This window comes from Mastacembelus armatus, chromosome 16, assembly GCF_900324485.2.
Source record: "Mastacembelus armatus chromosome 16, fMasArm1.2, whole genome shotgun sequence".
Classification (NCBI taxonomy): Eukaryota; Metazoa; Chordata; class Actinopteri; order Synbranchiformes; family Mastacembelidae; genus Mastacembelus; species Mastacembelus armatus.
Window position 1 is genome coordinate 6559095 of NC_046648.1, and position 15543 is coordinate 6574637.

The following is a 15543-nucleotide window of genomic DNA, read 5'->3' on the forward strand; positions in this document are numbered from 1 at the left end:
ATGGTTTTGATGGAGAAGCAGGGCTTTGCAGCACCAGGGTGATGGAATTGCAAAATTAAGAGCAGTGAATTGGGCAATATCTTTAGGACACTGCAGGCTTAATTCTGTGTCTTATAATACAACTGCCTTAATCTGTAAAAGACTGGAGCAAGATAGAAGAGTAGCAGGGAATTGCAATGGCAAACAATGTGTCAACTGCCTGACTTTAACCTTGACAAGGTCTGTGCAGTGTGAATGTAGTCTGGGAAACTGCAAATTTACTGGTACCAAACACAACTCATGCACAATGGGTTATAATTAGAAATGAATGAGAACCAGCAAACCAATAATAAGATGAGGAAGCTGATTGCGGTTGCAGAGATTGGTAGGGCTGTATCAGGTGTCCTGATTCAGTCCTTTCACAAGATATGAATGTCAATATTGGACGATTCTGCCAAAATTCAAATTATGTTCAGTGTTTTTAAAATTCTCACTTTCTGTGGCACAGTTAAAGCAAGCAAAAAGACTAATCCTAATTGCCGGTCTGTGAACTATGCTGCAGGTTTGCTTTACTATAATGTCAAAAGTCTTTCCTGACCAAATCCAAAATGGGCAAAATGCAAATCTTCCATGTACAGTACACCTTTTCCTGAAAATTTCTAACAAAGAGAGACTAATCCAAAAAGGGCATAGGGCACAGAAAAACCTGATCCAAACTGACCCGAGGATAGTCAGACCTGATCCAAAGTACAGTCAAAGCACAAACACTGGCAGTAACAAGCATTTGTAATCACAACAGCAATAGCAAACATCATAGAAACTAATTCCTTAATAATAAATTGTCCAGTTTATAGGAACAGTACAACACAAACATATATAATAAGATTTTCTGTTTCCAAGAAGTAATTGTCTTTACCATTCAGCTACGCTTGGGTATCAGACAAGTTAACACACAGACCCAAGACCTGTGTTACAAAAACAACACTCTACTTGACCCTGTTTGTCTCAGTATAATTTGGAGCTGGTCTAATTCATTAGGGTTTTCCTCACATTCACCATCTTCATCCCTATACCTTCATTTTTCAGCCCAATACATTAAAGGCTCACTATTTTATGTGCAGCACTAAAGTTGGCATAACCCACGAGGTGGGAAATTGTCGGATTTTGATGTAATGCTTATGGTCACTGGGTTCTTTGATCTGTAGTCATATACCAGCAGGTGCCCAACAGGGAAAAAGCATTGGCCCTCAGGCCCTAGCTAGACTCCTCCTCCTCCTCTTCTTGTCTCATAGCCACGCACCAGAGGGATTGCTGATCCCCATTTCAGATAACGGACCTCAATCTCTTATCATTTACAGCTGTCCAGCAGTACACAACAAAACGAAAGAAAACAAAACAAACAAACAAAAAAAAGATGAACAGATGAAATGGGGGAGTAAAGTTAAAGGAAGGGACAATGTCATTTTTCTCCCATAGAGGTTTTACTCTCTGAGCCCCATTGTTGGCCTCCTCTATGATGATAGCCATCAAAATCATAACTGTTTACACTGCTGTCACTTCCTTATCCTCACAGCAGAAGTTTTCAATTTCAAGACTGATTTGTTTCAGAGGTGTTTATCTTTCCAACAAAGAAGGAGGGAGAAAGCTCAGGCTTTTTTCATTAAACTTTTGATTGCTCCTCAAGCTAAAGCTGTTTCCTCAGAAAGGCAGTGAGACAGAAAGGTGTAGAGTAAACTGTCCTTCCACAGCTATTACTACATCATGTTATGTAGAACTGGCCATCCAGATGCACAGCACAACATGGACTATTCAGTGTACCATCTGGCTAATATAATAAGGTAAAGTAATGCATTTTTAACCCTCCCTAATTGGCTAAGTCATTTCATTATTATAAATATTAGGTATCTGTAATGGGGAACACTAATTCCTTTGACTAGACTAAAGATTCCCGCCTTCAAATAAGCATGCTAATCTAATTAGAAAGCTAGCCGAGCTGAACGACTACATTTTCTCATACTTAGCATTGGAGGGTCGGGGCTTTGTGGAGCAGATGTGCTGTGAAATTAATTTCCTCTGGTGTAACCGGAGACGCTCTTCTCACCGTCTCTGTTATGAAATTTCCATTTCACAGATGATAACCTATTATCACTTTATTCAAGGGAAACGTGTTAATGGCCAGGAGGAAGATTGAATTATTCATTTTTGCTCATTTCTATTCTGCAGCGCGGCCCTGCTCTTTTCATGCACTGAGAGAGGGCTAATGTAAACATGACCAGAATCCTTGTAAATTGGCTTGTAGAGGAGGCTGTTAGCATAGTGCCTGGGGACTGATGCTAGACGGGGATAACAGCTGATATCTGTAAAGTACAGGCTGTGTGTGTGTGCTGAGTGCATGTGTGTGGGTAAGAAAAAGAGACAGCGTGTGTGCGTGCGTCTGTGTGTGTGTGTGTGTGTGTGTGTGTGTGAGTGTGCGAGTGTGTGACAGAGAGTGAGTGAATGAATGAGTTAGGGTGTGCACATGTGAAAATGTGTGTCAGTAGAGTAAGGGGGATGCTACCAACTGGTAATGGGAGCTAATTGGACCAGATAGCAGTTAACCGGTGTACCTGAAAAGTCTGGACTCAGGTGATCTGGATCTGCATGCACAAGCTATTTGTTCAGACTTAACCTAGTTCCAACCTAAGTGTTTACTAAGTGGAGACTAAATTTAAACAGGTTGCACTAAACAAACTAGTTGTTATACAGATCATTTGCTGCTACATATTAAACCTACTAAGTATCATGTGCAACTGTTGTACTGAACGTAAGATAACATTAGCAACAACATGACCCGTTTAGAGGGATGAGGAAAAGTGATGATATGGTCGACGTACTATAACAACACAAAATAAGACACGTCAGTAACGTTTGATCATATGAGTAAATGACATCAACAAAATTAGTACAATTGAATATTTTCTGTTTACATTCTATATAGCACTTGATTGAAAAGTGCTATATATGTTTCCTAGCAACCAGTTTGCACATTACTAAAGACTTGGCTGGACATTTCTTCTTTGTTTTTTTAATGGTGCGACATGATTTAGTGGCTGCATCATTAGGCTGAAACAGTATGTTCATCCTTAAAGATGGATTTATGAAGAGCTGGTGTGTTACGTTCTTGGATCAACTTCTATCTCAGACACACGTCACGTTTTCCATCTGTGCAGCTTCTGTTAGAAGATGAAAGAACCAGAAGAAACACATTGTGTACTGTTTGCTCTTTGACTCTGTTTCATGAAGTTTTATTGTGGGATGAATGCGTCCCACAGCAGCATCAGAGGAGCCGAAAGAATACGTTTATTTATTTTCCTCACTTGGTGTTAGTTGGTACAAAGTGCTTCAGTATGGCAGGACAGGAAGGAGCTCATTCACAAATAATGAGGCGTCCTGTGACGTAGCTGCAGCTCATTCACTAAATAGGCTTGACCCCCACAGGACATGTATGCATATGTTTACATGTTTTAAAGCACAAAGATAAACCTAATGTGTCTTTATCTGTTAATCTTTTCCCAGTTCCTCCATTTCAAAAATAAAAACATATGGTGACACTCACTTTAAAGATTAGTTTGTCATCCATTGTATCGTATGAGCTCAGAAATGGTTTTGTTAGGAGGAACAGTGGTGACTACTTGTTTCTCTTTTCCAGCCTTCCATGACCAAGTGTTCAACATTGAGAGAAGGCAAATTTGAATTCATTTTTATGTCTGATAAGAAAATGATCTTATTTAAAGTATACCAGGCCAATTCTGATAAGTCTTATACATGGGGCAATGTGTTTGGTCATATACACCCACAGGAAAGTAAAACATCACATTTACATCACTTCTTAATAAAATACAGATTATATATTTTGTTGAAATAAAGAAAAGTCAGAATCTACTTTGCTATTTGTCAAAGAAGAAAAATTGCAGCAGTAGTAGTACAACTGCTTTTCAGCCCAGACTGTTTTATAAGAGAAATTAAGGGGAGAAAGAGACATGAGCAGCATGTCTCCCAGAACTTGAATTAAGGTCTGTTCTTACTTTTACAACCAATAATGGGATTATATTTGAGCTGAAATGTGGCCATCCTCTCTATCCATGATAGGAATCATTACAGATGTCTCCCATTCAAACACATCGGCCCCATGGGAATCTGCTTTTAGGACATTTGCATTGCCTCTGGTTTACGTAATGCCCGTTGTGTCATAAGTACTAATTATAATATCGATGATGAACAACAGAAACAAATTCAGTTAGGCTATTCTCAAATGTTTTTTTACTATAATTGTAATTGAACTTCATACATAGTTTTGATGGTCCTTAGAATATGATAGGTGTATAATTAGAAACACTTACAGTTTTTTTCATATTTTATAACATTTGGATATTTGCTTATCTCTAAAAGAAGTCTACAATATAGTTTTAAAGTATTTGTCCTCACAGCAAGAAAATATCTATGGACCACAAATTACTATTCACATATGCAATGATCACTAGGTGGCAGTATAGTATACTATAATTGCACATATGCATATTATTGTTTGTACTGTCCACTCCTTCAGTTACATGTGACGTGTTCATGTGATGTGACTTTTTATGGCCTTTGTCTGCACTGAAAAAATACATACTAACATTCCCACTTCCATCATCAAACACAGATTCAAGACAATAATTATTGTTTTGTGACATTTTTGCATTTACCTCTGTATTTGTAGCACTTTAATGAACAGTTCATATAATGTTTCAGCTATATTCATTGTGTTTGAAGTTTATTATTTTTAATTTACTTATTTTAAAAAGTTTTATATCAGTACATAGCACTGGAATCTTTGTTGCTTAGAAAACACATTTTTATGATTTTGGTGCCTCATAAAAACAAACAAAGAAATCATTAATAGAGGTATTAGAGTTGTTTTGAAGATACATGTTTTCTATAGGCCAGAAATGAACACTGGATACGGGATTACAGTCTACTATTTCATACTAAAACCATGCAATCTCAAGCTATGATGCATTCTGGCAGACTTTGACAGCATCACGTTACACTGTTTATCTCAGTTAATTTTAGCAAATAAATTGACAAAAAAAGAGAAATAAAGAAGGAATTTGTAATTATGCATTAGATCCTATATTAGCATGAATGAAAGTAAAAACAATGGAGTCAAAAACTTGTCTAATAAAGTGACTCTTTGACCGCAATCCTTTTTGAGGACCTCTCTATTATACTGCTGCTTAACACAATCCATAGCAATCCAAATCCTTATCAATATCAATTTACTAATATCAATAAAGATCAGGCTCCCTCTGGATCAGTTCTCACTGGCATCTGTCTGACATTGCAGGCCCCTCATCACGCCCAGACAACTCCCCCGTCTCTTCACACACTCACTCACACACACACGCACACACATAGCAGCCCTTGACTTTGGCGTCAATAAGGCTGACCGTCTTTGTGAGTGTATCGACAGTTATCAAAAAATGCCCTTGATGTAATTTCATGCCTGTCGACACTCACAGGCCATATGCTAAGGATTATGGGATGCCTGTGTGCCACATAAGTGTAGGGCTCTGCAGCGCTAGGGGCCCAGGCCTTGGTCACTTTATAGAAGCCTTTAATGGTCCTTACTGCGAATGTTAGTACAACAATGGCCAAGTACAACCGAGTGTCCACTGGGGGCTACCATCAACCTCAGCTACAGAGCAGCCAGGGAATCCCATCCCTCCCTTGTGTGACACTAACTTCTTACGTTAAAGTGTCCACAGTGTCACAGCATATGTCGAGTCTCTGTGTTTATGTCATAAGACTCATTTACATTTTCAGAGGTATTCACAAATGCACAGTGAAATAGAGGGCAGTAGCCAGGCAGTGGATGCTCTGCTGAGGATATATATTTTTTTTATATCTGTTTAATTTCTTTGCTTCAAAGTGTCATTGAGGATGAAAATGGCAGAGCAGAAGTCTGATTAAACTTGATTCTCTGCTGCCACCAACAGTTAGAAGGCTGATAAGCTATACCATTGTTACTGTCATTCAAGTCTCATGAATTTGTGGTGCATGATCATGCATATTCACGTTTATATGCTTTGTTTTAGACATGTATTGTTTTGCATATTTCTAAGATAAACATCCTGTTTAAAAACATATATATTCATAATCTTGTAATGAAACGTTTTATCCTTAAATACATGCATGCTTCACACAGTGAATTTCTAGTTTTGGGATTTATGGTTTTTCAGATTGCTTAAGCTATACAAAGCAATTAGGAGTATCCTGGTGACAGGGAGGTCGAGGCCACTACCATGAGCTGCAGTGTCCCCTGTTTATTTCTATCATTCAGTTCCATTAAAATCTGCATAAATATACATACAAGAACTATTAAAAACACATTGTCAAAATCATCTGAAAAATGTATTTTCACAAAGCTAAAACACTGGACTTCACAAATGGTTTTCACAGGACAGTCATGACAGGCCTGCCCTTATCTGTGAGGATTTCCACTTTTAGCTGAACCGAATAACACGTTGCACAAGTGCAAGGTGCTTTTGCTCACATTTCTAATGAATCCTGAATTCATAATCTCTTCAGGAATTGTTTTGTTTTCTCTTTAATCGAAATGTCACACTATGACACATCCTACTGTACAGTGAGGAATTTGTAAGTATCAATAGACTGTATCAGTTCTAAAAGACATAATATCTTTATAGAGTATTGAAAGCATTGTATGTGTTTTACAACACAAATTAAATACTTTTAGAGTGTTGTGTTTATGTTTGCATCCTTTGTTACCTTGAATTTAATCAGCCAAGCCCTCCCCCTACCCCTGCACTGCTTTGTTTTTTTGTGGCCAATGGTAGCTGAGGCACCTTAGCTGTTTTGTAAGCATGTGCACATCCTGATCTCTCATAATATTAGTTAAAATCAATGTGCTGCTTTTTTAATTATTGCTCATGGTACAAAGCGGGGAAGGCTCATTTAAGGCAGGATCAATATGGGAGAGCGATTGGTAGACGGTGGAGCTGTACATCAGACGGCTTGATGTGAAAATCATTGGGGCCTGTGCAGGCTGTGGCTCGCGCTGATCATCCTGGTTAGCCCCCCAGCTGGCTGCAGGGCCTGGGTAATGGGTGAACCCTCCGTGAACCAGCATCCTTAGCCTCCACAACACCCCTCAGAGCATCACACAGTCTCACACTACCATAGGCGCAATGCAGGGCAGGAATAACACATCATAAACTCTATTACAAATAGAATCCAAAAAGTAAGGTGGAAAATTCAAGTTCATTTCTCATTCTCGTCTCCTCGTCTACCCATTGATTGTCTGTGCCTGGGATTATTCTCTTTTTATTTGGCCTTGTTCTCTCACTTGTGCTACTGTTTCCCCCATCCCTAGATACTCCAGTGCATTGTTCCTCCATGTGCACTTCTATTATCTCTGTTATCTGTCCCCTGACCGTGACCAGGCTTGACTGGAGGCTTGCACTACTCTGCTCTGTGGGCTTTAAAGAGGTTAATAACTTGGGCCTGCGGACATTATTTAAGGGTGGCCAGAGGAAATGTAACGCTCCCCTGTTTCTGTTGCTTTAGATCCACCTTTGACCCTGGAATCGTCCCTCCCTTCCCAGCCCATATGACAAACATATCCTTATAACCACCACATCCCACTTTCTCTCTCTTTCTTCACACTTACTCTCCTCCATCCTCAGTTTTAGTGAAGGCCAATTCAGATCCCCTTTATCATGCAGTTTGGCCCCTCTGGCGCTAAACTGATACAAATGACGTTAATCTCGGAAAGTGTGAACGGCAGCGTTTCACAGCCTCTTACTGTTATTTGTCACCATTTCTGTCTCCAAAATGGCTCCATTTTGCACAGAGGTAAAAAAAAGTTAAAAGCCCAAATAATTGTTTTCATCATTACGTCACTAAGCATTTATCATGCAGTTTGTATATCAGTTTGCAGTGGATGATTTATACAGGCTCTTCTGCAACCAATGGGATATCACCATGAGGGTATCAATCCCTATAAGCAATGACCCAATGTACAGTCAGCAGTTACACATTCAGTGTTCCCAAACGGACAGAATGGGAAAATAAAAATACACTTTTCCTCATTTGCTACTTCTAGACATTTGGAATATGGTTACCAAACAGCAGTATATGTTTAACTGTTTATATTAGAACAGAAATGGAAGATGTATGATTAATATTAGTTTGCTAATGAAAAGAAATAGATGAATTGAAAACAAATGAATTAATGTTCCGACATTGTTAAAAAACAACACATCAGTAAGATTTAAAACGCATTTTGACATTGGCTAAAGGCTTTTCTGCAATCACCTAAATCAAATGCAAACATTTTGACAAGCTACCAGTACATAATATGTCCAATTAGAATTTAATACTGGTTAGACACAGTAAGCCTTCCTTCTATATCACATTGTGAAACACTAATGTAATGGTTGTTTCTCATTTGGCTGGTCTTTTCCAGATGATGGTTATGCATCATCTGCATCATTCACATGCTTATACAGACACACACTCATTTACTCACATTGAAGGGAGATGGTTACAGCGGGGCATCGATCATTCAAACATAAGAGCGGTTCATTTACTAATTAAAATCTTAAAAACGAGAGCAGAATTGACTAAGCACTAAATTCTTAATCACAAGCTTTGACCAGCAACTGACTATACAATCTATGGCAAGATATCAATCAGGCACATGCAAACTGCTTTTATGAACTGGCCTTTTTTGTCTGATCAACAAGGTCATTTATTTTTCCTTCAATCCGCCCCCACAATATATTCAATCATTCAAAGTGTACTGCGTATTGGATAAGTCTCTTTTTTTCCTGTAGTGACAAGGCAAAGCAAATAAAAAAGTTTTTGATCTGAAAGGATATCAATAAATTACATGCATGCATACTTTTTCTTTCTTGTCAATGTTGATACCTGTCAATTTCAAAAGGTCCGTGTGCTTTATTCTAATGAAAGAGGCGGAGGACACAACGCTCTTTCATTTGGCTGAAAATGCTCTGTTCAGCCAGATTTAAGATGAAATGATTCCTTTGGTTATGGACTGTGATTAATGTCAAGGACATTAGAGTTCATCTAAATATAGATGATCTGCTTCTGTTTTCAGCAATGCTGAGTGTGCACCATGCAGAGATCAGACAGAGATAAATATCCTCCCAGTGCCAATAAAAACATACAAAAAGTAATACAAACTTGAAGTTTCTGGCTTTATAGGAACTGATAAGGGCCACAAGATTAATATTGCCTTACAAAGGCAGAGCAGTAACTACAAAAAGAGTGACGCTGAGAAAAGTTGAGGTCTGGCTTTCAGTCACACTGTATCACCTATATAAGTTGAAAAGCCTTTATTTCATATCATTTTAGCCTGGTTATAAAATACTCACAGTAGTCACAGACATCTTAACAGTATTTCATCAGTTACAGTAGCTCACCAGTGAAATTACAACAGCTTTAAATGTTTAACCTCTGGTTTTTTCCCCCTTAAAGCACACAATTCTGTGCACATAATATTTTTGTAGAATAAAATCACAGTCTGAATTGTGTCTTCCTTTAGTGTTGAACTAAGATATTTCCTGCATTTTGGTTTTGTGTTTCGGAACAGACTGTTATGTTTTTCTCTTGGGTCCACGGGATGAATGCATACAGTGGTGAAGGAAGTATTTTGTTTATTTACTTAAGTAAAAGTATGTTAAGTAAAGTAAAAGCACATTATGAAACACTAAGAGGTTCAAATTTAACTTTAAATTGTGCAAATGGCAACAAAACATACATAAAGTATCTCAATTTAAAGTACTTTTTATGTTAAGATTGGCACACAGTAAAATAATTATATTGCCACATCAGTACCAGTGATTATCAATAGAATTTTAATGTTAAAGTGGATAATGTTGTTGTTGTTATAGCTGGAGTTGATATAGCAACAGCAACACTCATAGTTCATATTTCATAAGCTAACTGCTAAATTATCTGGAAGTAACTAGTACTTATACTTTAAAATTAGTGTATTGAAGTAAAAACTTCCATTTCCTTGGGAATGTACAGGAGTAAGAGTATGAAACAACTTAAAATAAAAACACTCAAGTACTCAAAAGTTGTATTTTGAGTTTCCACCACTGCCTATACTATAGGCCCTATAGACTTGTTAAATCTTGAACTATTTCATCATTTAACAAGAAAGATATTTTGTACTGGTCCGTGTCAGCTGAGTTCTGAAAAATATGTGATTAATAGCATAAGATTCATTAATTGCTTTGATATAAACATGGTAAGAACATAAGCATTAGATTAAACAGAGGGCGTGCCCCCAGCAGTGTTTTTTGTGATCCAGCTAAACAAACATTGAATGTTGCCACTATATGATCCTCTAAGTGCCTTTTTCCCCTGCAGAAAACACAGTGAAAACAGATCTACAGCTGCTTTCTTCGAGATTGAGACACGTTTTCATTTGATGGGAGAATGTAAATGTGTCATTTATACCTGTCTTGTCTTTTATCATGATAAAGCAGTTCATATCCCGGGAAAAGGGAAAAGAGAAATGCAAGCAGTAGCTTCATTCATCGCCTGTCCTGTTTCATTCACATGCTTGTGATTCTCTATCATGCTCCTCTCAGCAGCCGTCAACAGGCCAGCTAACATTGAAACAAATCTCTCATATTCTGCTTTTTGATTTCATTCTTTCTCCCTGTCGTCTCTCCTATTAGCTTATTCATTCTTCACATGTGACTGCCAGCCTGTTAAGGTCATATTAAACCAAAGCAATCCACTTTAAATGGTTATCTACGACGCGCATTAAAAAGCTCTTTGCTGCCCTTTAAATATTGTGATTGGGTTATAGGGGGGTCGCTGTTTCGGAGCGCTGATCGCTCTCCCAGGAGCCCGCTTCAGAATATAAATTGAGTAATATTATAAAGGCGGGCACTCCAGAAGGACTGGGTAATGAATAGGATTCATGATCTGAGGAGGAACAGGAGGTCATGCAATGAAGTGAAATACTCTAATAACTCCAATCCAAACCCACTCAGATGATGATACATTAACTGAGAGACCCTTGTATTCCTGTTTTTTTTTTTTTTTCTCTCTCTCTGGTGTTGGACTATATGAGCATTACATCTATTCCCCGCTGTGAAAAAAGAGAAAGCCGATCCAGGTGGTAACAGTTATTTAAACTTCTTATTTTTACTTTAATGTCAAAGCCACCTACAATGGTGGGAGAGGGTCAGATCAAATCTCTGCAAATCTTGTAATCTTCTGCAAAGAAATTAATAAAAAAAAAAAAAAAAAAAGCAGATTTGTATTGTATTACTAATGCAATTTCATGATCTTCCACAAATGTCTCAAGAAACATATCAGGCAGATCAGACAACAGATTACTCCCAGTGAAGGCCTAAATACAAGATATTAAGATTTTAGATGTAATCCCGCTGCGATTATGATTTTTTTTTAAGTAAGGATCATCATCTTACATAGTAAGCTGTGTTTATTTAAGGGGTCCATGGATAGTTTTGCATGTTATTCCTTCAGATCAAGCCAAATCTGGTAGATGCTGTCATTCCCCTTATTCCTGTCTGTACCTGACCTGTCTCACTTGTACCTGAAGATGACTGATTACATGTTATTTAACTGTGCCCAACTGGGATTAACATTAAATCTCTGCTTCTTAGTCATAACTTATGAAAAGACATTATGTGTTCATAAGTATATATTTTTGCCTTTGTGATGCAATTGATGAGCTGCACCCTCTCCCCACAGACTGGGGAGTTACTGTTATATCATGATTTTAACAGAAACCAGTGGGGTTTGGGGTCTGTCAGAGGATCTTGATGGAGTGAATAGGAGTGCTGGAATGAGTTGGGTTTCTTGCAATCAGGCACAGGGAAAATGGTTAATTCCACTTGTGATGACACCAGCTTGGCAAGCACAACAGTTTTCGAGTGCTGAGACTGACCAGTAATGACTGAATGAATGGACAGAGAATAGAGAAGGTGTGTGTGTGTGTCTGAAAAGGGGGAGGGATGGACAGAGAAGGGCTGAGAAAGGATAGAAGAGTCAGTAAAAGAGACACCAGTAAAGTATGAGTTAGAGAGAGAAAGAGAGAGTAAGAGAAAGACACAGCTGCTTCTGCACAATCGCTTTTCAGCATCTACAGTCCCAGGCCAAAATACCATTAATACAAGTGTCAAAGGAGTGAGTGGAATCAGGCACAGCACGATGGCTTTGAGTGGCCTGAGAAGAAAATGCCCAGGATCCTTTGGGGGACAGGCCTGTCCGAGACGGCCGTCCATTCTTCTGGCCCCTTTTGTGGCACTGCCTCTCTGCCCGTTCCCCTGCTTTTATTTTGTGCGAAGATTAAATTGCACATGATCTCTAATGTCTCCAGTCCTCTGCTTGTCGTAGGTCGATGACCTCCATGCGGCTCAGATAATAGATACATCCTCTGTTTGTCTTGTGGTGAAATGTTCGTCCGCCACAGCCCAGTAACCCGCCATTGTCACACAGTCTGAAGCAATTAAGTAAAATGGTGGATAAAGCCTTGGTGCGTCCCTTTAATATTTATTAGACCCTCTATGTGAAAAGAGCTATTTAGTTGCTGTATCTAAAATGATCACTAATGCAATTACAACATCACTTAGAATACACATTAAGGGTAATCTTCACCCCTTTGAGAGGATCCCACTGCTTCAACGAGAGGAGATAACAGATGAAAGTTACAGCGGATTTTACATGTCTATGAATAACAAAGAAAACACCCTCTGTTACTGCGATTTGAAGCTGGTTCACATCATCATTTCCTCTTATCTTCAAAATGCTTATCAGTGGAATACACGATTATTCATTTGTTCATTTTTCTCTTTTTTGTCTGGAATCATACAAGACAAGCTGCACTGTTACACCTGGTTCATTAGAGTTTGTGCTGCTGATGTTTGTCAGTTCAGACATGCTGGCTCTCCTGCTCTGTTTACTCTGTGATTCAAACAGAAGGCCAGAAATTACATTCAGAAAAAAAAAAAGTGTGGTTTTACTGTGGGTGGTTAAATCACAAAGACAGGAGGAAGTTGGTTTTTGGGAGGAAAGTTTTAGGCTGTGAAAGTGGTGAATGTTGACATCAGTCTCTCACTATTTCACACTAGTTGTCTCCTTACATGTTTGTGAATCAATACTGGGCAGGAATGCATTCCTCTGCGAGGTAGAGGTGAGTATTGGGTCAGTTTGTGTGCGACACTTTGACGGATGATTGATTTCACATTGTGTTTAGCAGAGACTGGTCTGGTGCATGTTAGCTTGCTATAGAGACTGTAAGTGTGGGCAGGCAGCTAGATCCTACCAGAAGAGAAGAGACATAGAATACTGTATGTAAGTTAGAGCTGTACTGAGAAATAAATGTAAAGTAACGAGAAAAAAAGCAACATTAAATATATTTTTAATGAGTGATAATAAAAAGCATCTAAATTTCACTGTGATGCATTGTAATGTTTTGCACATTACAATGCACTAATTCACCATCAGTGGTTGGATAATGTGCTTGAGTGTAAAGACGTCAGTCTACTGTGTGACTTTGACTACAGGTTGGTGTTTCACAAAAGCAAGGTTACATCTCAGTGCATATTCCAACATCCAGCACTGAAACACTGACTCCTGCATTTCTGTAGACTAGGTCTCTGAAACCTACTTCCCTCTGTGAGAACCAGTCTGCTGACAGCTTGGAGCCAGTCCCTCTGTCCCCTCTCTCTGCTCTCTCTTTTCCCTCTCTCTTAATTGACTTCCCAGTTTGATAACACATGCCTGTCTGATTGGAGCCGGGCTGTCTCGCTGATGCTCAGAGGAACGTGCCTCTTCAATAGCAGATCAATTAGCCTATTAAGATAACCAGGGACATTGGTTCTCTACCGTGGCTTCTGTTTGAAAATGGTCCAGAGTCATAGCCTTCATAAAACATTTCTAGTTTTTCTTGACAAGCAAACACAAGCTGATTATGATCATTGATGATCAAATCATTATAATCATCAACATTAAATAGCTTGCCAAAAAACTGCATATGTGAAGCTATGTACAAAGTAGGCATCATCCACAAACAAAATTCAGTATTATCCGAGCTTTGGGGTTTTTAAATGGTATATACAACCCTAATCGTGAATAAATGGTTTGTGATAGAGACAGATGGCATGTCTCTTATTATTTTGCATGTGAGTGATTCATCTTGAGCCATGGCAGGTGGCGCGAATATTCATTTCATTTTGATAATTCCACAGATTATGCTGGGCAATCTTAAAGCTGCACCCAGCAAGCTTTAAATGTAAAAATACCCTTCTTGTCTTATAAGCCTAAAACACAAAGTGGGGTTAAGAACAGAGGGGGGCGTTCCTGAAGCATCTTTCAGTTTGCCCAAGTGTATTTCTGAGGTCAGTCTGATCACTGCCATCTGAAGCCTTTGCATGTAAAGCAGCCTTTAGTAAAGCTAATAAATGTTAAAATGTGTTTTTTAGCACAATCAACAAGCTGTTGATACATAGTGAAAGCATCTGGGTGAAGGACACCTGAAAGTGAATGGAAAAGTGAGGTTTTTTTTTTTCCTTCTGGTCTCTTACAAGCAGAGGTCTGTGCAATAACCAGGCCAACTACCAGGTCAGCTGACACCACATCATTTCATCAGCTCCACAGAGCTGGTTTCTCACCTCTGCCCATTGAGGTATATCCAGAAATTGTGTCCTTTCGTAAGCAACTTTTATAGAGGCTGCACAGAAAAGCCTCCAAGCCCAGAGGTCAGGGGCCAATGTGCTGATGGATTATGGGGTTTCGCTGTGCCTGGTGCTGCTGACAGGCTTTATTGGTTGGGAGGATGAGCTTGTAACCCTTTATATAATTATTGTATTAAGGCCAGTGTGCCCCTGCCTTGCTGGCACTTGTTCCTGAATCAATGTAGAGATAATTTCAGAAATGAATAGTTAGTATCGATCAGCCCCCTTAGTGATGTCTTATCAGTGTCTCAGACAGGTTGCTGTAGATTATTGTGCCATTGTCATTTATGGCCGCTGTCATAGAATTTTTTTTTTTGTTTTGAAGCAGGGCTGGTTCAAACAAAGACAATTCAATTTGCAACGGATTTCTTTCTATCTGTTTTTTCCACCATTTCACCACTGTGCAATACACAATAAGCAATATATCACAATCATTTGTGTTTTTATCTCTTTTTTTTTCTCTCTGCTGTTCATCTGGCACCCTGGCATTGGGTTGGTCTCCAAGGACTGGGGAAACAAGCAGGAAGAGGCGGACAAGCGTCAGCACTTGAACTCTGAGCTGAGAAATTGAGTGAGCGTTGGTTAAGACAAACACATGACCTTCAGGCCTGGTGTTTGCAAGGGAGGGAGCTTTGTATTTTTGTTATTTAGCACTCTTAGTGTGGTCTTAATAAACAGCCCCCAGTAGGGACACATGAACTTCACTGCCTTGTCATGAGCTCTTTTTATTCATTCGGCAATTTTTTTTTAGTTACAGTTCAAATAAAAATCTCAT